The following is a 21,318-nucleotide window of genomic DNA, read 5'->3' as shown; positions in this document are numbered from 1 at the left end:
TGGGCCTGGATCATATTCTAGCTGGTTTCAGGTCTGTCGCTCTCTTCTGTGTGCCCTATTGTTTATCCATCCTGCCGCTCCCCCAGCTGCTCTTTATCCCCCTTCCACTCTGCGGAACTCCCTGATGAGAACAGTTGGAGTCACAGTGGCAGAACAAAATCCAACTAATATTGACAGGCTGCAACACCAGCCCAACAATAACCCTTTTCAAAATGAATTATAAAGAGTTTCAATAAAAGGAAACAAACTGATCACTGAGTTAGTAACCTGAATTAGAAATGCCAGATCCTCAGCAAAGGAAGAAATCAGGAGATATTTTGTATGTTAGTTAGATTCTAAGCTGTTCAGCTTTTCCCACTGAAATCCTTATGGTGTCATCAGGTTGGTTGGAGTTTTGTACATCCTTTAGTATTAACCCTTTCAGAAAAATTGCTTTAAGAAAATCTCCCACCACATTTTATTTCCTCATAATTTGAATCTATGCAGTCATTCACGTAATCAGTTATCCCATTTCCTCTCCCAAACTCTGACTTCACAAATTCAGAAGTGGTCCAGAAGTTTCATTATTCCTTGTGATCGTGACTTCTTTGAACTAGGTTATAGTCCAACAGGTTTATTTGGAATCACTAGCTCCGAAAGCTAGTGCTTCCAAATAGGCTCTGAAAGCTAGTGCTTCCAAATAAACCTGTTGGATACTAACCTGATGTTGTGTGATTTATAACTTTGTCCACCCCAGTCCAACACTGGCTCCTCCACATTATGGCTTCTTTGAACTAGAAAGCTTGGTTCGTTTTTGGTTTAAGAACTGCTAGAATTGATTCTGTTCTGGGCCTGATGGAGGTCTGCAAGTTGTCTCTCCAGTGAAAGATCTTTTATCTCTTTGATATTCTCCATGAAGAACGTTAGTCCTGCTCAACCAGAATTGTACATAGCTCTTTAGTTCAACTTGTTGATTAGATTGAATACTTGTATTTGCTGCCTGTAGTAGCTTAACTGGGGAAATTAAAATGTTCACTTCTTTAGTCATGTTACTGAACTGCCGCTGATTTTGAGTCCCCATGCCTGAAGTGGAGAGCATCCTTACCCTGACCGCCTCATCAGTTGTCTGACAGTATGCAAGGCCTTGCACTGTCATAGGAGGCTACCTTTGACTTATTGTGCCAGGACCTCCTGAGCAAAGGCTTTGATTTGATTGAGACCTGTTGTCAATCAGGTTAAGCTTCCATTCTTTATGTCTACTCTAAATAAAAGGTAAGGCAGAAGTAATATGATCTTGATCTTCCTTGCTGAGGGCACGAAGTGCAAGAAGGCAAGGCAAGGACCTGTAAGGTGGGAATGTGTTGAGCTTCCAGGTGAGCTCAGTATGAATGAGAATTGTTGCAGCAAGTGAAGAGCCTGGAGATGCACCCTGGTCCAGTCCAGTATCTGGATTTGTTCCCCAAGCACAAAGTGCCTTGCAGCAGCTTTACAAAGATATTAGCCAGTGCAGCCCAAGGGGCAGCACTGAAGTGCAGAAGTGCCCTGTATGGTTCAGACATGGGGGTTCTTAGAGGCTGGCACAAGTTGGATGTTGATGTCCATTGACATGGAGTGCATGTGGCTCATACTCAGGAAGCATGTTTGAAATATTGATGCCTGATATCCAACATGGTGGTCCTCTAGAGCAAGCAGCAGCAAACCTGAGAGAGAGGTGTTAGCTGGGGAACAAGGTAGTGTGTTGAAGTGGAAGAGAATGGGAAGCTTAAGGCCTCTTTTGCCAATAGAATGTAAGTATTCTATGAAGTGGTCACCCAGTCTATGCTTCATTTCCTCAATGTAGAGGAGGCCACATTGTGAGCAGGTAAAGTGCTGCCTCACCTGGACAGTGTGTTCAGGTCCTTGGATACTGAGGAGGAAGGTATTGGGGACGTATTACACCTTCTGCAGGAGAAGGTGCTGTGGGCAGTGGGGAGAGATGTTGGGAATGAAGGAGGAGTTACCAGGGTGTCCCAAACTGTGCCGAACCCAGCTGAGGGCCTGTTGGCTATGATGCTCTGGAGTCCTGGGTTAACTTCCACCATCATTAGGACAGATATGAGGAGACAGAGGAACTTTGACAACGGTGTCTCAAAATGTCCACCTTCTTCCTCAACCAAGCATTTCAACCTCTTTCCCCTCCCACAACAGTGATAAACTCTCCTTTGTCTTCATCTACCATCCCTCCGGCACCCACATCCAGAGGATCATTAGCCACCATTTCCACCACCTCCAACCAGATGCCACCACCAGACACATATTTCCCCTCTGCTTTCTTGTCAGCTTTCCACAAGTACCATTCTTATTAGAACACCCTGGTCCACTCCTCCTTCCCTCCCAATGCACCCCCACAACTTCACGGCACCTTCCACTGCAACTGTAGAAGGTGTAACACCTGCCCGTTTATGTCCTCTCTCCTCAGTATCCAAGGCTCCAAACACACCTTCCAGGTGAAGCAGCGATTTACCTGCACTTCACTCAATCTAGTCTGCTGCATCCATTGCTCACAATGTGTTCCCCTCTACATTTGGGAAACAAAGTGCAGGCTGGGTGACTGATTTGTGGAACATTCACATTCTGTCCATAATACAGACTCCTAGCTTCCAGTCACCTGCCACTTTAATAACCCACGCTGTTCCCTAGCTAATATCTCTGTCTCAGGTTTGCTGCAGTGCTCCAGCGAAAGTCAGCGCAAGCTGGAGGAACAGCACCTCATTTCCCACTTGGGAATTCTACAGCCTCCTGGACTCAATATTGAATTCAAAAATTTTAAGGATTAAGCACCATCCCCATGCTTGCCCCCACCACCCACACAAAGCAGGTTTTGTTATTACATGGTCAGCTGTTGCATGCAACCTATTGTTAGCCTTAATACTCCCCATTAGTAACTATCCATTCATCCTCTGGCTGATCTTGACCCACTCCTTTGTCTGTCCAAGTGTTTTTCTGACTCTTTGGGCTCTATTTCCACCTATCATTTTTTCCCGTCCCCCTCTCCTTTCCCTATCTTCTGTAGGTATCTGATGAGGTGCTGCATGAAAGACTCATCCATAAGTTAAGAATGCATGGAATTACAGTGAATGTACTAGCATGGATAGAGGACTGGTTAACCAATAGAAAGTAGAGAGGTGGGATAAATGGGTGTTTCTCTCATTGGAGATCAGTGGGTAGCACAGTGCTGCAGGGGTCGGTGTTGGGCCTGCAACTGTTCACATTATATAGAAATGATTTGGAGGAGGAGACCGGGCGTAATGTATCCAAGTTTACTGATGACACTAAATTGAGTGGAGAGACAAACTGTGCAGAGGATGTGGAGGGTCTGCAGAGATATTTTGATAGGTTAAGTGAGCGGGCAAGGGGCTGGCAGATGGAGTACAATGTTGGTAAATTTGAGGTTATCCACTTTGAAAGTCAAAACAGTAGTTCAGAATATTATTTAAATGGTGAAAGTTTGCAGCATGCTGTTGTACACAAGGACTTTGGAGTGCTCGTACATGAATTGCTAAAAGTTGATTTGCAGGTACAACAGGTAATCAGGAGGGCAAACGGAATACTGGCTTTCATTGCTAGAAAGATTGAATTTAAGGGCAGGGAGGTTCTGCTGCAATTGTACAAGGTGTTGGTGAGGCTACACCTGGAATATTGTGCACAGTTCTGGTCTCCTTACTGGAGGGAGGATAGACTGGCTTGGGAGGTGGTGCAGAAGACGTTCATCAGCTGGATTCTGGTGCTGAAGGAGTTACACTATGAGGAGAGGTTGAGTCACTGGGACTGTACTCACTAGGATTTAGAAGAATGAGAGGGGATCTTATAGAAACATATGAAATTATGAAAGGGATAGATAAGATAGATAAGATAGAGGCAGGCAAGTTGTTTCCACTGGTGGGTGAGACTAGGGACTAGGGAACATGACCTCAAGATTACAGGGGGTAGATTTAGGACAGAGATGAGGAGGAACTATTTTTCCCAGAAAGTACTGAATCTATGGAATTCTCTGCCTAAGGAAGCAGTAGAAGCAGCTCATTAAATATATTCAGGACATAGTTGTATGGGTTTTTGTATGGTAGGGGAATTAAGGGTTATAGGGATAATTCAGGTAGGAGGGGCTGAAACAACAGATAGATCAGCCATGATCTTAATGAATGGCAGAGAAGGCTTGATGGGCCAAATGGCCTACTACTTCTTCTATTACCATGAAATAAAAAGCAAAAAGTTTCCGAATAACCATCAGTTTTGAGTAAGGGTCACTGAACCTGAAACATGAACTCTGATTTCTCTCCACAAGTGCTGTCAGACCCCAGAATTTTTCCAGCAATGTCTGTTTTGTTACTATTTTCAATATTATTGGCAATCATTGCAAACTGGACATGATCAGTCTGCATATTAATGTGAGCAAGATAGTCCTAGCCTCCCCTAAATCAGATTTTATGTCCTTTAAACACAAACAAACAATTGCCTGCTTGAAATCCACCATACCATGTTTGGCTGCATTCTATATCCATTCATCCCCAGCCAATCTCATTCAGGGAAAACCACATCTACATATGACCTAACTAGTACCAGGACATTCCCACAGCACCCACACCCCCAATCACCATCCTTCACCTACTCACAGATATCCCATCAATCTCTCAGGAGCCTGATTATTGACTTTATTGGGGGCCACTTGTTTAGATGCAGCAATTGCAGTTCCTGAGAAAACACTGCATCAGCAGATAAGTCCTCTTTCAGATGAGACTTTTACCAAGGACTTGCAAATCCCACCAAGGTGAGGTAAATGGACATTCTCAATGAGGAGCTGCATTTCTGTGATGTTTTCTATGATTTCTAGACTCTTTTTGCAGTCAATTAAATGCTTTTTAAGAGTAGTCATCATCATAAAGTTGAAACAGATCACATCTGAAGTTTCAGCCACCTTGCAGGATTTCATTCACCAGGGTTCCATCTGTCTGTGACTGGAATTCATAGTCCAAGTAATTAATCTGCTTAGACAATCTATATTTTAAAGGATGTGTTTTCTTTGGATTTCATTGACCAGAAGTATTAAACAAACTGTGCTGTGCTCATGAACATTGGCATCTCTCTCTTCCCAGCAATATTCAAGTTCTGTTCTACCAAATACCAATTTAACTGATATGCTGGGGCATGCAATTTACTGATTGGTGCCTTCATATTGGTGGATTAGCATTGAGATTATACTGACAATATTAATCAATTGTGGGACACATAGAATAGTAATGATGGCTTATTTTCTAACTATGATTGGGTTTTTTATAACCTTTACTTTTAAGGGTTAATAGTTTAAGTTTCTATTTCCACTTCCAATGCTAATATTTCTTTGGTGTACCATTGTCAAAGTGCATCTGGTGAACACAGGCCCATTAACACATGACTTTGTGTACAGGAAGCCTGTGTTGCATTCATTCTGTTCCTGCACCAGACAGGACAGCTATGGAATCAAACTATGCAACAGACCCCATTGTTCTGAACTGAGTGTTCCCTGTTAGCATTGACCCTCGGCTGACTGGTGAGATTGGTCCAGTCAGTCTCCAGGCTACAGGTCTCACAGTATTTTCCCAATCATTGTAAATTTCTGGTGGGTAGGACTTGCTCAGTGAACGTATTTCCTAGAGTTAAATAGCTAAAACTTCAGATTGAAAAATTACAAAATCCATCTTCTTCTGTCATAATTCTGCCATTGTGAAGAGTCAATAGAATTATAGAGTTGAGGTTCTGTTGCCGGCATAAGTGTACCTTTTCATATTCTGAAGAAAGAAGGTTGGAGGTTTTGTCTTGAACAACAACATAAGACAAGTAGCCATGGATTGATGAACTATTAAATCTTCAATTCCATTGATGACATCAGATCACTTGTTGTGTTGTGCCCCACCAGGCTACGTTTCTACCACAATTATTCCTTGTCACCATCTCTAGCATTTAGGTCAAGATTGGACCCTTTCCATCATGTTGAAAACAGCAGAAGTGCCCAAAAATCACAAGTTCCACCCCTCACTGATTTTTGCTAGGGTGGGCATGGGCCCATTCCCCACCTGTGCTTTTTAAAGAGGCATCTGGACATTTACATTTACATTATGAGCTGCCTCCCATGAAGTAGGATTTTGAGAACCTCGGAATGGAAGTGTGCAGGTTAGACCTGGTAGAAGCAGTTCTGAACTTTGTGGATTTATCTGGATAGTCTCCATTGGAGAGATAAGAGAACTCTTTGGATTTGACCTTTGTTGGAAGTCACTGCTTTAAATTTTTAAAGGTTGACATAAATAGATGATAAGAGAGCATGAACTCATCATTGCCAATCTTATTGGAATTGTCAAGTGACAGAGAGTCATGGAGTCATAGAGATGTACAGAATGGAAAAAGACCCTTCAATTCAATTCATTCATGCTGAATTCCTAAATTAATCTAGTCCAATTTGCCAGCACTTGGCCCATATTCCTTTAAAACCTTCCTATTCTAGTATCCATCAAGATGCCTTTTAAATGTAGTAATTGTACCAGCCTCCACCACTTCCTCTGGCAGCTCATTCCATACACGCACCACCCTTTGCATGAAAAAGTTGCCCCTTAGGTCCCTTTTAACTCTTTTCTCTCACACCCTAAACTTATGTCCTCCACCCCAGGGAAAATACCTTGTCTTCTTAACCTATCCACACCCCACATGATTTTATAAACCTCTATAAGGTCACCCTTCAGCCTTCGATGGTCCAGGGAAAACAGTCCCAGCCTGGTCAGTCTCTCACTATAGCTCAAACCCTCTAACCTTGGCAACATCCTTGTAAATCTTTATCACAAGCACTTTTCAAGAGGACTTGTCAAAGGGTGCTGTCAAGGGGACATGACAACTGAACCTTTTAAAGGAAACTGTGAAAACTATTGCAGGCACCCAACAAAGGAAGTACCTATCAAAGAGTTGTCAAGCTGCAAAGGCATTTCTAACCTTTAAATATCAGAAAAAAGTGGCAGGACTGTTAAAACAAAATAACTGCCTGCTATTTTACTCTGTCTTTTGATATCAACTGGAATTACTTCTACTGGATTAGAGCTGCATGGCATATTTCACAACCTTCCATTATTCCAATGGGATGTCTTCCATCTCACAATTAAATTGTAGTGATAGTAGTCTTTTTGACAAGAGGCTACGAGTTTCAACATTTATTGTTCAAAGAGATTGTGAACTTGAATAAGATGCTTGTTGGCATAAGGCTTTATTTAATTGAAGACAATGAATCAGATTGTTTTATTTTCAATTTAGTGAAGTCTGCAATAAATGCTGAGAATGATATTTAATAGAGCTTTATTTAATACCCTGATGTGGCCCTTTGGTGGTCACTGGGTGAGTCGGCATGACAAGTAAAAGGGCAGAGGGTGGAGGGACAGAAGTTGGCATGGGGCTATTCAGGATCATGGAGTTGGGAAGAGTTGCATGTGTTGACATGGAGAATATGAGGCATGCTAGATTTTGCGTACAGGGAGATGGCATGGCATGGAGCATATGAGAGGCTATGATGGATATTTGGGTGCATATCTTGACATGGGGAATGTGAGTGACTATGTGGAGCTGTGTGGGGGCTTTAAATGGATGAATCATAGAGAGTGTGTGGAGGGTGTGATGGGATGTAGGAAGGCTGAGAGGCGGGCGTTAGACAGATGTTTCATCTTCTCTTTCTTTGCTCTTTGACACAGCACTGGACACTGAGGCATGCTTCTTTGAAGCTCACGTTCACACCTGACATAATCTTTCAGACCATCAGAAATAGGAACAGGAGTAGATCATTCAGCTCCTCGAACTTGCTCTCTCATTCAATAGGATCATGGCTCATCCGACATTCCTCACATCCACTTTCCCACATTTTCCTCATAACCCTTGATTCCCCTACTGATCAAGCATCTGTCTAACTCAAACTTAAATATCCATGAAGACTCTGCCCTCACAGCAGTTCCCTTTGTGACAATGAATTTCAAAGACTCACAACCCTCTGAGAGAAGAAATTCCTCTTCAATCTTAAAGCCCTGTATTCGGAGAGTATGGCCTCTGATCCTAGACTCTCTCATGAGGGGAAACATCCTCTCAGCATTTATCCTGTCAAGCATCTTAAGAACCCTTTATACCTCAATGAGATCACCTCTCATTCTTCTAAACTCCAGTCAGGCCCAACCTGTTTAGCTTTTGCTCAGAAGACAACTCCTCCATATCATTTGAGTGAACCCTCTCTGAACTGCCTCCAATGAAATACATCTTTCTAAAATAAATGGACGAAAACTGCTCACAGTACTCCAGATGTGGTCTCACCTGCACCTTGTACAGTTGCAGTAAGACTTCCCTACTCTTAAACTCCAACTCCCTTGAAATAAGGGCCAACATTTCATTAGCTTTCCTGATGACCAACTGTGTCAGAAGTTGCCTGGTCCAACTCCAAGAAAGTCTGCCACCCTAGAATGAAAATCAGATATTCCAGGCCCCTTTCTCCAGGTTCAGGTTAACGGAGATATAATTTTAGATTACTTACAGTGTGGAAACAGGCTCTTTGGCCCAACAAGTCCACACCGACCCTCCGAAGAGCAACTCACCCAGACCCATTCCCTTACATTTACCCCTTCACCTAACACTAAGGGCAATTTAGCATGGCCAATTCACCTAACCTGCACATTTTTGGACTGTGGGAGGAAACCGGAGTACCCGGAGGAAACCCACGCAGACACAGGGAGAATGTGCATATTCCACACAGACAGTTGCCTGAGGCAGGAATTGAACCTGAGTCTCTGGCACTGTGAGACAGCAGTGCTAACCACTGTGCCACCGTGCTGCTCATATGTATTGACTCTGAGCTCCTGACCCAAAAATTAAAATGTAGGCCTTAGAATCTATTATTTAACTGATAGCTTCACAGCCAGAGATAGTGTATGGTACCCCAAAGCCTTTGCCAACTACAAATTGTGCTCTGTAGCAGTCAGGTCAGTCAAGGTAAAGTATTGGAACTGCAATCTTTGACTGACTCTCTTTAATAGCTGTTATCCAGGAGCGGAGGCACATGACACATGAGTCGTGCAACCAGTTACCAAGATGGTACATATACATCAGATGTAGCTCTTAGATAGAAGGTTATGACAATCCATTTGACAAGTGAAGCATTCCAATGGAGTCTGAGCCTGTCTTCAGCTCACATGCACAATTAACAAGTGACCTTATACACTCAGAGGCTCATTGTACCTCCCACTGCTGATATCTAGGCAGGTGACTAGTTAGCCTAAATCTTCCAATGTGTCAGAATCTCTAGTTCCAACTCAGATCAGGCAAAAGCCACAAACTTACCCACCACCAAATTTTTCAGGTCCGTATTCCAATGGTAGATCCTGCAGAGAGAGCAGTGGGGTGAATCCTTGTAGAAGCCGTGACCCCTTTTCTTTTACTGCAATAGCACAGGATATAGTAAGGGGGTTAGTTAGAGCTAATTGGGAGGTCACACTTGAGGTGGTCATGACAGTCAGGGTCTTGCGAGATGTCTAGTGTCAATTGTACAGTTATCCAGAAAATAGATCGTTTTTTTATTACTCTAATATTTACTGTGTAACTATCCAGGTAACAAAGTCAAAACAATCTTCGTCTCCAAGTCTAGCTCAAAGTTGCGAACTTTTTCTGAGACTTCCAGGTGCAGGACAATTTCTTATCAGAATTCCAGGACAATTCCTATATTGTCAGTGTGTCAGGACCTTCGAATGGTCCTGAGGTGTACCTTCTGGGCTAAGTCCGATATCCAGTGACCTGGAGATCAGAAGATCTGAACTATTAACTTTCCAGTCAATGTGGTTTTGTTACAAGATGCTGCATTCCCAAATAAGCCACTTGAGAGGCAGATATCATGTGTGATTGAAGAACTGTGATAGATCTCCTTCTGTCGCTCAATAGTTAGAACGGATTGGCTCAACAGTGTCCCAACTTTCAAATTATCCCAGAAAGCTGTTATACAGTTTGATGATGGTTCAGAACCATCAATGTTGTTCTGACTGAGGGTAATTTGTACCTTTCTCACCAAAATCTCTTGTTGTAACCAGCTCAGATGAATGTTGAAAACTTTTCCTTTCTGCACATCCACTCAACGTATCAGAAGGTGCAGATGTGATGACTAAGTAGTTTAGTCTAACCAAATATTTTAATTAGCTAAATTCCTACACACACCCTGCTGTAGAATTGCCTGGAAGCGGTGATCTTATCTTCAGCAATGCTGTTGACTTATTCATTTTCTGACCTTTAGGAGCTTCTTATTGTGGTATTGGCTGCTATGGCCTGGGAACTTGCAAATATCGCATACTGGCCCAACTTGTCTTGAGTCATTCAATATTGAGCTCCATTATGACAAGTACATTCAGTTCCAACTGTTACAGATCTTCTATTACTTCTTTCTTTCACTCACTCACTTTTGCTGCCTCTGTATTGTTTAACAGCTGTTAAATTAGTGACTTTTGCCAGTTCTGGCAAAGATAACAGATCAGAAGTGTTATTGCTGTTTTTCTCTCTCTACAGGTGCTGCTTGACCTGCTGAGTGTCCTCATTAATTTTCTTCTTATTCCTGACTATGTTTTTGCAACAATTCATGTCACAATTTCTCCCTCAGTTTTGGAATTGCAATATATTTCCAAGTCAAGGTAATGGATGGCTTAGAGGAGATCCCACAGGTGGAGGAATTCTGACGTATCTGCTGTTGTTATTCTTCTAGATGATAGTAGGCAAGGATTTGGAAAGTGCTGTCTAAAGAGCCTTTGTGAATTGGGTATATACTGCAGAAATACTGTACATACTGCCGTTACTGTGCATCAAAGGTGAAGTGAGTGAATGTTTGTGGATGTGGTGGATGTGGTACAATAAAGCAGGATGCTTTGTTCTGGATGGTGTCAAGCTCCTTGAGTTTTGTTGGAGCTGCACTCATCCATCAAACTCCTGACTAGTGCCTTGCAGATGGTGGACATATATTGGGGACGCTGAAGGTGAGTTACACAGTGTAGGGTTGCTAGGTTCTGACCTGTTCTTGTAGCCAAATTATTTATATGCTAGTCCAGTTCAATTTCTGGTCAATGGTAATCCCTCGGGTGTTGATAACAGAGAGTCGATGATGGCAATGTCATTGGATATCAAGGAGCGATAGTTAGATTCTCCTTATTCAAGATTGTCTGGCATTTGATAGTAATGCTACCTGCTACTCATCAGCATAAGCCTGGATACTGTCCAAATTGTGTTACATTTGGTCATGGACTGCTTTAGTATTTGAGAAGTTGCAAATGGTGCTGAAAATTATGCAATCATCAACGAACATCCCAACTTCTGACTTGATGATGGCTGGAAGGTCATTGATAAAGCAGCTGAAGATGGTTGGACCTGAGACACTTCCCTGAGAAGGTCTTGCAGAGATGTGTAAATCTGAGATGACTGACCTTTAACAACCACAACTATCTTCCTAAGTGCCTGATATGATTCCAACCAGCAGAATGCTTTTCTCTGGTTCCCATTCATTCTAGTTTGCTAGGCCTCCTTGATGACACACTCAGTCAAATGATGCCTTCATATTAAGGACAGTCACTATCACCTCTCCTCTGGTTTCAGCTTTGCAGACTATGTTGGACCACATTTACAATAAAGTGAGGAAACAAGTGGCTCTGGCAGAACCCAAATCTGAGCATCAGTGTGAAAGCTTCTTTGCAAATGCTGTTTGATAACACCATTGATGACCTTTTCTATCTCTCCATAGAATCATAGGATCCCTACAGTGTAGAAAGAGGCCATTCAGCTCATTGAGTCCATGCCAACACTATAAAGAGCATCCCACCTAGCCCCAGCCCCACAGGCTATGCCTGTACCCCTATTACCATGGTTATTCCACCGCCTGGACAGTACAGACAATTTAGTATGACCAATCCACCTACACATCTTTGAAATGTGAGAAGAAACTGGAATAACTGGAGGAAACCCACACACACACACAGGGGGAATGTGCAAACTCCACACAGACAGTTGCTCGAGGGTGGTATCAAACCTGGGTCCCTGGCGCCGTGAGACAACAGTGCTAACCACTGAGCCACCACACCACCCATCTCTTTGCTGATGATGGAGAGTAGGCTGGTGGGCAATAAGTGGCCAAGTTGGATTTGTCCTGCTTTTCAGAATGCAGGGCACATCTGTACAATTTTCCATATTGTTTAATGGTGCCAGTTTAGTAGCTGTATTGGAACAGTTTGGTTTAGGCAGGGGAAGTTCTGGAGCACAATTCCTCAGCAATTTTGCAAGAAAGTAATTGGGATCCACAGCCTTTGCAATATCCAGTGTATCCTTTACCTCCAGCTGTTTCTTGAGATCACTTGGAGTGAATCAAATTAGCTGAAGATTGGCTTCTTTGATGGCAACGACCCATGGATGAGGCTGAGATGAAGCATCCACTTGGCATTTCTGGCTGAAGGTTGCTGCAAATGCCTTAACGTTTGCACTGATGTGCTGGGCTGTCCAATCATTGAAGTTGGGAAAAACTTGTGGAGCCTTCTCCAGTGTGTAGTTTAATTGCCCACCACCATTTACAACTGAATGTGGCAGGACTGATGCATTGGATGTGGAAGCACTTAGCTCTGTCTATCACTTGCTGCTTATGCTGTTTGGCACACAAGTAACGTGTGCTACAGTTTCACCAGGTTGACACCTCATTTTTAGGTATGGTGGTGCTTTAAGCATGCCATCCTCCACTCTTGATTGACCCAAGGTTGACCCCCTGGCTTGATGGGTGATGGTAGAGTGGGGATATACCATGATATTATGGATTGTCTTGGCGTATGATTCTGCTGCTGCTCATGGCTTCCAGCACCTTGTGGATGCCCAGTCTTGAGTTGCTGGTTCTGTTTGAAGTCTGTCCCATTTAGCACGGTGGAAGTGCCACACAACTTGGTGGAGGGTATTCTCAATGTGTGTAGACGTTGTCTCTATAAGGACTATTCGGTTGTCACTCCTGCATTACTGCCATGGACAGATCTACCTCGGGCAGTCAAATTGATGGTTTTGGATTCAAAGATGTTTTTCCCTCTTGTTGGCTCCCTCACCATCTGCCACATACCCAGTCCAGCAATTATGTCCTCTAGGGCTTTTCTTTTACATTCATTCATGGGATGTGGCAGCATTTGATGTCCCCAGAGGGCAGTTGAGAGTCAACCACAGCAATGTGGGTCTGGAGTCACATGTTGGCCAGGATGGTAGTTTCCTCCTTGAAGGATGTTCATGAACCAGAAGGGTTTTTCCCAAAAATTGACAATGGTTTTATTAGACTTTTCAAGATTTTTGTTGAATTCAAATTCTACCATCTGCCGTGGCAGGATTCGAACCCAGGTCCCCAGAGCATTACCTGGGCCTTTGAATTAACAGTCCAGTAATAATACCACAAGGCCATCACCTCCCCTTGAACTGCTCAGTCAGTAATAATGCTGCTGAGCTCCTCTTGGAATGGACATTGAAGGCCCCCACCTAGAGTACATTCACTGCTTTTGCCACCCTCAGTGCTCCTTCCAAGTGGTGTTCAACATGGAGGAGTTCTGATTCATCAGCCGAGTGAGGATAGTACATGGTAGTCAGCAGGAGGTTTCCTTGCCCATGTTTGAGTTAATTTTATGAGTCTTCATGGGGTTAATGTTGAGGACTCCCAAGACAATTCCCTTCCGATGGTATACCACTGCGCAGCAATCTGCTGAGTCTGTCTAATGATGGGACAGGGCACACACGGGAGTGGTGACGGAGGTGTCTGGGACATTGTGCAAAAGGTAGGATTCTCTAATTGTGATTGTGTTGCTTGACTAGTCTGTGAGACAGCTTTCCTAATTTTGACGTTAGACCCCAGAGGTGGCGAAGTGGACTTTGCAAGATCGAAAGGGCTGAATTTGACATTGTTATTTATAGTGCCATGAGGTCCGTCTGGTTTCATTTCTTTTTTGAGGCTTCTGAGCTGTTGGAAACTATTGTATGTTTTGCTACACCATTTCAGAGGGCAGCTAAAAGTCAACCACATTGTTATTGGTCTGCAGTCCCATGATCTTTCTCCTAGGTTACCCACAGAACAATCAAGATTAATTTTTAATGAATTAAGACAAGCCTGAAGTATTTGCAACCTGAATCTCTGTATTAACAATAGCCTCTGGTTTATCCATTGGAGCTAGCTCCTATTTCTGAGTATAAATACAGGAGATAAGAGCTCTCAAAACAGGATGCAGCAATCAGCCCACACTATGAAAGCACCTTATAACTTAGAATTGACTTGCCACATGGTTTATGGTTATGTAGCTCCAGACATAGGGTTGGGCATGAAATCTGAACATAGCAGTAGGCTAAACAACAGGGTATGCATAGAGAAGCTGCACATTTTGCAGCCGCCTTCCTCTCGGAATCAGTAGTAAGCTGCTTCTAATGCCAGAGGAGATATAGCAGTCAGGAACATTAACTGGAATGAGACATTATGGTGCCAGCTGGCATCCACACAGCATAGCATTAATCTGTAACCAAAGAATGGTCCCAGAAGGGTGGAATAGTGCCATGGAAATGCGATATAGTAAAATTAATGAAACCTACCTTTGTGGGTGAAGCATCTTTCAATGATGTTAAGAAAAATTGCTGCATTGACAAATAAGACACTGTTAGAAACCAGTGGGGAAAGGATGAGGAATTAGAAACACACACAAATTATTAATTTAAAGTCAGCAAGGTCACCTGATTTGGGCTTGTAAGTGAGATAATTTCCCAGACATGAGATGAAACTGTGCACTAAAACAGTGTCACTTTTATGTACACATTCAACACTGGTAAACTGGCAACCAGAAAACCAAAAGCACCATTACTCAGACTATAAACTACTTTTATGACATTTGATGTTTTTTTTTCAGCTGTGAAGATACAAATGCAAACGTGTAGCTTCTTCAACCTTCCAGTGTTATTTTGTTTCAATTGAATTGCAACAGATGTAACCAGAAAGCAAAAGCTGATCTGGTCCAGGAAGTTACATTTCTAACCACAGCATCAAGTTATTATATGCAATTTATCAAACCAGTTGACATGAATGCTACTATGATGAGATGGAAAGAAAATGACGCATTCCTCTCCCATGAACTCATTTCAGTATCACAATTGAAAGTACAAGGCCCCGTTACACCAAGTGGCCAGTCAGCTAATGTGAAATGAGGCAGTGATGACAAAATCAATTCTGGAGCAGCAACGCCAAACCAGATCCAATCTTAAAGGATCAATTGTGGCATCCCTACTGCTAGGAGAAAGTAAGGACTGCAGATCCTTACTGATATCCAAGATCCGCCATTATGCACAGAGTGGGAAGAGAATTCGAGCCCCCTGGTGTGCACAAGTTAGTTATCAATTGAGCTCAGGCTATCATTTGTACAGAGGATTGTCAATGGCCCTGCCACAGAAGAGGCAATGCAAGACCTAATCCTAGGGAATTCAAGCTGGTCAAGCAGTTGAAGTTTCGGTGGGTGACCATTTTGGGGACAGTGACCATAACCTGGTAATGTTCAACGTCACTATAGAAAGAAATAAGGATAGTACAGAAATTAAGTGTCTATATTGGGGGAAAATCAAGACAATATCATTGGATGGGATCTGGCAAACATACACTGGGAGTAGCTACTTGCAGGTAAGTCCACATTTGGAAAGTGGGAGACTTTTAAAAGAAATATAATGAGAGTACCAGGCCAGCGGGTTCCTCTTAGGACAGCAGGACCAGAGAACCTAGATTCAAGGGACATCGAGAGTTTTGTAAAGAAAAGGTAGGAAGCATACTTCAGGTACAACGTATTAAAAAACAGGGGAGGCTCTTCAAATAGGGTGAATATGAGTTTGCTGAAAAGGTAATTAGGAGGGCAAAAGGAGCCATTGCATTTCTTTGGAGATCAAGAAAAAACCCAAGGCTTTCATAAGTATATTCAGGCTAATAGGATTACTAAGGAAACAGTGAGACCTATTAGAGACCAAAGGTACAACTTATGTGTGGAGCCAGGAATGTTGGTAAGGTCTTAAATGAATTCTTCTCAACTGTATTCACAGAGGAGAAAGACATTGTAGCCAAGGATTTCAGTTGGAATGGTGAGGTTTGAGAACACATTAAGATTAATAAGGCAGAAGTGTTAGATGTCTTGACAGGCATAAAGTTGCATAAATCCTCAGGTTTTGATTAGGTCTATCCCAGGCTGCTATGGGAGGCAAAGATGAAGATTTTTTGGGCCCTGGTGGAGATGTTTAATACATCATTGGCCACAGGTGAAATGCCAAATGTCTGGAGGATAACTAATGTGGTTCGTTTGTTCAAGAAAGGCAGCTGGGATAGATGAGGGAATTACAGAGCAGTTAGTCTGATGTCAACGGGAAGGAAATTATTGGAAAACATTCTGAGGGACAGGATTATTCAGCACTTGAAAAGACAAGGATTGTTCAGGGATAGTCAGCATGGATTTACAGTTATGGAGGCATACAGAATGGAAACAGACCGTTCAGTCCAACTCATATATGCTGACCAAGATTCACAAACTAACCGAGTTCCACTTGCCTTCATTTGGTCCATATCCCTCTAAACCTTTCATATTCAAGTACACTTCCAAATGTCTTTAAAATGTTGTAACTATATTTGCATCTACCATTTCCTCTGGCACTTCTTTCCACATATGAACCACCCTCTGTGTGAAAGCATTGGCCATCAGTTCCCTTTTAAATCTTTCTCCTCTCACCTTAAAAATATGCTCCCTGATTTTGAACTTGCCCACCCAAGGGAAAAGACCTTTGCTATTCACCTTATTATGCCATTTATTATTTTATAAACCTCTATAAGGTCAGCCCTCAGTTTCCTTTGCTCCAGTGAAAAAAGTTCCAGACTCGCCTTATATCTCAAACCCTCAAGTCCCAGAAACATCCTGGTAAATCTGAACCATTTCCGATTTAATAATACCTTTCTTATAGCAGGGCAACCAGAGCTGTACACTGTATTCCAAAAGTGGCCTTAACCAACATCTTGTACAACCTAGAATATTAGGCCATGATGTTTAACTCCAGGTGTCTTTTTCAATGTTCTAAATATTAGGCTGTTATAGAATCACTTGGACGCTTGGATGATCACATCAGAGTCCATGGTTTTACTCATTGATTTTTTTGGGTTCATCTTGTTGTCATATTGCATCTGTTTATTGCTGAGCATCGTAAGACATTTCTGTGTATTGTTATGTCATGGGGTAAACCCTCCTGCTTAATTTAAACCAGCAACACAGAAAAGATTTATCCCGTGCAGTAATCTGTGAAAATTTGAGAGGACAAGAGCTATTCTAAGAAATAAAAACGGTATTTCTTAAAGTATAACAGAGAATAATTAACTAACAACTATTTACAATTCATTCTGCTAACCTATATTTTACTTTCCCTTCTACAACAGTAGTCTGATAAAACCCTGATTAAGATTTACCAAAAATTCAAATTTTCATAACCAGCCAGATGTTGGACCTTCTCTTTAATCTTCCTCGGTCTTCTTTTCAGCTTCATAGGAATTTTGTTTCGCAGGTTACTGATCAATGAAAGTACCTTAAAGAGAGCTATTTGCTGGGCAATTTGTATGGGCTGGTAGCTTAGCAGTTCTCCTCCCAACTGTTCAATTTTCCCCGGTCTTATACCCCCAAAGCATCGGATTATGTCATTGGCTTTTAAGATTGTCAATATACTAAATTCAAACTTGATACCTTCTGATAATCCACACAGAATCATTTAGTCCTGTCTCGTTTGGAAACTAAGATGATCGGCGAACTCCACTCGCTCTGGCTTGGTTCGATAATTCCTTGTTGAGCATTGCCTCCATCTCCGTCTGGACCTATCTAGCTTTGAAAAGATTAGGTTGATAGGTGTATTATTTTATCGGAGCAGTATTCCCAACATCTATTTAATGCACAAAGCATTCGTCCTCCCCATCTGATTCTTACATATATCCTTATACTGCAGTAACAAATCTTTCAACTGCATTGTATGCTCCTGAGACGGATAGTTTACTAACCTATCCCACTCCTCAAGGACTTCTTCATTTGATAATCTATTTTGAGGCACATCAAAATCATCTGGATTTGATTTCTCACTTTGTGTGGCAGTAACTAACACCTGTTTCCCCAGTTCTTTCTCTCTAGTGTAATACAGTTTCAACATGTTCACATGACATACTTGATATTTTTTTTCTATCTGGCATCTTTAGTAGATAGTTCACCTGACTCAACTTTTTCTCAATTTGATAGGGACCACTAAACCTGGCTTGAAGGGATCTCCTATCACTGGTAACAGTACTAACACGTCATCCCTTTGGGAAAACATCTAAGTCTCAGAGCTTTTATCTGCCACCTGTTTCATTCTACACTTTGTCCTCATTAGGTGCTGTTTAACTAACTCACCTACTCGATTTAGTCTCTCACCCATCTCCTATGCATTATCTAAGTGTGAGATCTCCGACTTTGGTCCTGTCAAATTTTCTTTAATTAATTTCAAAGGGCCTCTCACTTCATGACCAGATATTAACTCAAAGGGTTAGCTGAGTAGATTTATTTGAGGCATCTCTAATGGCAAACATTACAAATGGGATACCTTTATCCCAATTGTTCAGGTAATCCTGACAGTACACTCTCAACATGGTCTTCAAGGTCTGATGCCTCCTTTCCAAAGCTCCCTGGGATTCAGGATGATACGCACTGGATTTAAACTGCTGTATACCTCAGCTATCAATTACCTCCTTAAACAGCCTAGCTGTAAAATTTGACCCTTGGTTCAACTGAATCTCTCTGGGTAGCCCATACCGTGTGAAGATACCTACTAATTCCTCTACCACCTTTTTTGCCTTGATACTCCGTAATGGAATTGCCTCCGGAAATCTGGCAGACACATCCATTATGGTTAACAAGTACTGGTTCCCACTTTTAATTCTCCAGAGGGGACCTACACAATCAACTATAACCCGCATGAAAGGTTCTTCAAATACAGGAATTGGCAACAAAGGTGCTGGTTTTATTACCGCCTGTGGCTTACCTACCACTTGGCATGTATGATACATATGGTAAAAGTTAACCACATTGTTGTGCATTCCAGGCCAATAAAAATGTTTTTGTACCTTAGCCTGAGTCATTTGTACCCCGAGGTAATCTCCAATAGGTAGTTCATGTGCTACCCATAACACTTCCTGTCTGTATGCACTAACCTGCCATGATCTTCATTTCCGTCCTAGGATGCTATCTTTCAGATAATAACCTTCTGGAATATTCTCTGCCTCCTTTTCCGAGTACACATCCACAAATATATATTTTATCATCTTGTCTTAACCTTTCAGGACTAAACACATCTGTCTGACCCTCTGCCTGTTCAGGTTTTTCCTACACCATTACATCAAACAAGGTATCTGCTAACTGAACCTCAACTCCTTCAACTTTCTCTTTACTTTTTGCTTCATGCTGTGACTTAGGATAGTGGGATCTGGTTACCATACAGTCTGGGAAAATACCAGGATATTTTTGTTTTAACTCCTCAGTTTCTTCCATGGGCTTCTCCACAAGGGGTGTCACTCCCACCTTGGATCCTGCCAAATCATTCTCAAGAACAAACTGAATTCCTGGAACTGACACTCTGTCAATCACTCCCACTGTAACTTCCCCAGTCTTGAGTTGGCACTCCAATCCAATCCGATCTTACATAGCGAACGTTAAATTTCTGTCCATCTATCCCACAAATTACCACACTCTCAGGTAACAGATCAGGAAGAGTTCATATTCACTCATCCCTTACTATCAGCAACTGGTTAGATCGTGTATCTCTCAAAATTATAACTTCTTGTCCTTCTCCCCCTGTTCTTTCTGAGTAAATTTTACCACAGAGGTGAATTCTTTGTGGAGATCAGGTACTAACTCCATACCCAGTCCCTGCCTAGGCTGTGTACTCTCCTGCAGCTCCTCAGCTCTTTTTGGGCTCTCCTTTTACTACCTTCACTAATGCCACAGGTTTCGCCTCTTTTACCACATCTTTTCCCACAGTGCTTTTCTTTAACGACCAGCACTGTGACTTTACATGTTCCACTTTACCACAATATGTTTGGGACTTGGCCAGACTACTCAAAACATTCTTAAGCAGACAGCCCTAGACCTAAGTTTGCAAGTTGTTTCAGTAAGTGCACAGTGAAAATTGCCCAGAGTAAGATAGCTCAGTTGACTACTAGATTCAAAACAGACAAAAATTTATTCACAAAATTACACAATGAAGCACAAAAAACAGAATAAAGAACCCCTACAGAACTCAACCTATCCAGCTAGACTTAATTATGCTGTTCCGAACACACACACACACACACACACACACCAGTCCCAATAAGCAAATTCCCTCTAAAACCAGCATAAATGGAACACATGCTTACAGGTTGAAGTTGAAGGACAGAAAAGAGAGAGAGTTTCCATACAGCTCCCTGTTGACTTCCCAGTTCAGACTGAAATAAAACTGCTCAGCACAGCTAGCTAAAGAGCTGACCACTCCCCTTTCTTTAGATTTAGATTTAGATTACATTACAGTGTGGAAACAGGCCCTTCGGCCCAACAAGTCCACACCGACCTGCCGAAGCGAAACCCACCCATACATTACCCCTTACCTAACACTACGGGCAATTTAGCATGGCCAATTCACCTGACCTGCACATCTTTGGACTGTGGGAGGAAACCGGAGCACCCGGAGGAAACCCACGCAGACACGGGGAGAACGTGCAAACTCCACACAGTTAGTCGCCTGAGGCGGGAATTGAACCCGGGTCTCCGGCGCTGTGAAACAGCAGTGCTAACCACTGTGCCACCGTGCCGCCCAACTGTGCCACCGTGCCGCCCACTGTGCCACCGTGCCGCCCAACTGTGCCACCGTGCCGCCCAAGTCACTTCTAAAGCATGACCACTTTGGCCTGAAGTCTCATCTGTTTATATTTAAACAAAAGGACTCTCAAAATCCTTTTCATCTCTGCACCAAACCAGACTGATCAGAGTCTGGCCTGAAAAAACCAAGGACAGAGTCTCTTTGAACCAAGGGACAGTTTTTTAGGGAAAAAAGGGACTAGCTTTGTGACAAGTGGAAACACGTGTGGCCTTTCACCTCCTTTACACCCTCTTGGACTACTTTTTTATCCTGTGGTAAATTCTTACCAGTGCTCTCTACTCTTGGTTTGGTAGTTTAGGACTGGAAGCTTGTCTTATGCGCCAACATGTACTCATCTGCTAATTCTGCTGTCGT

At 42.5% G+C, this 21,318-nt stretch overlaps 2 long non-coding RNA genes across 2 annotated transcripts in view; one reads left to right on the top strand and one right to left on the bottom strand.

Annotated features, from left to right (window-relative positions):
* The window catches only part of LOC148145106 (uncharacterized), a 44,588-nt gene that overhangs the window by 16,497 nt on the left and 6,773 nt on the right, over window positions 1-21,318 (top strand). The window lies entirely within an intron of this gene.
* Window positions 9,356-21,318, bottom strand: part of LOC148145105 (uncharacterized) — an 89,629-nt gene continuing 77,666 nt past the window's right edge. The window contains exons 6-8 of the long non-coding RNA XR_015750906.1: window positions 17,772-17,907; window positions 14,617-14,658; window positions 9,356-9,439 (exon numbers count right to left, since the gene is read on the bottom strand). This is a non-coding gene — a long non-coding RNA (uncharacterized LOC148145105). The remainder of the gene's footprint in view (window positions 9,440-14,616; window positions 14,659-17,771; window positions 17,908-21,318) is intronic.

Source organism: Chiloscyllium plagiosum, unplaced genomic scaffold, assembly GCF_037043375.1.
Source record: "Chiloscyllium plagiosum isolate Xiang-an unplaced genomic scaffold, Cpla_swu_hap1 HiC_scaffold_26, whole genome shotgun sequence".
Taxonomy (NCBI): domain Eukaryota; kingdom Metazoa; phylum Chordata; class Chondrichthyes; order Orectolobiformes; family Hemiscylliidae; genus Chiloscyllium; species Chiloscyllium plagiosum.
This window is presented reverse-complemented; position numbering and strand designations above follow the sequence as displayed.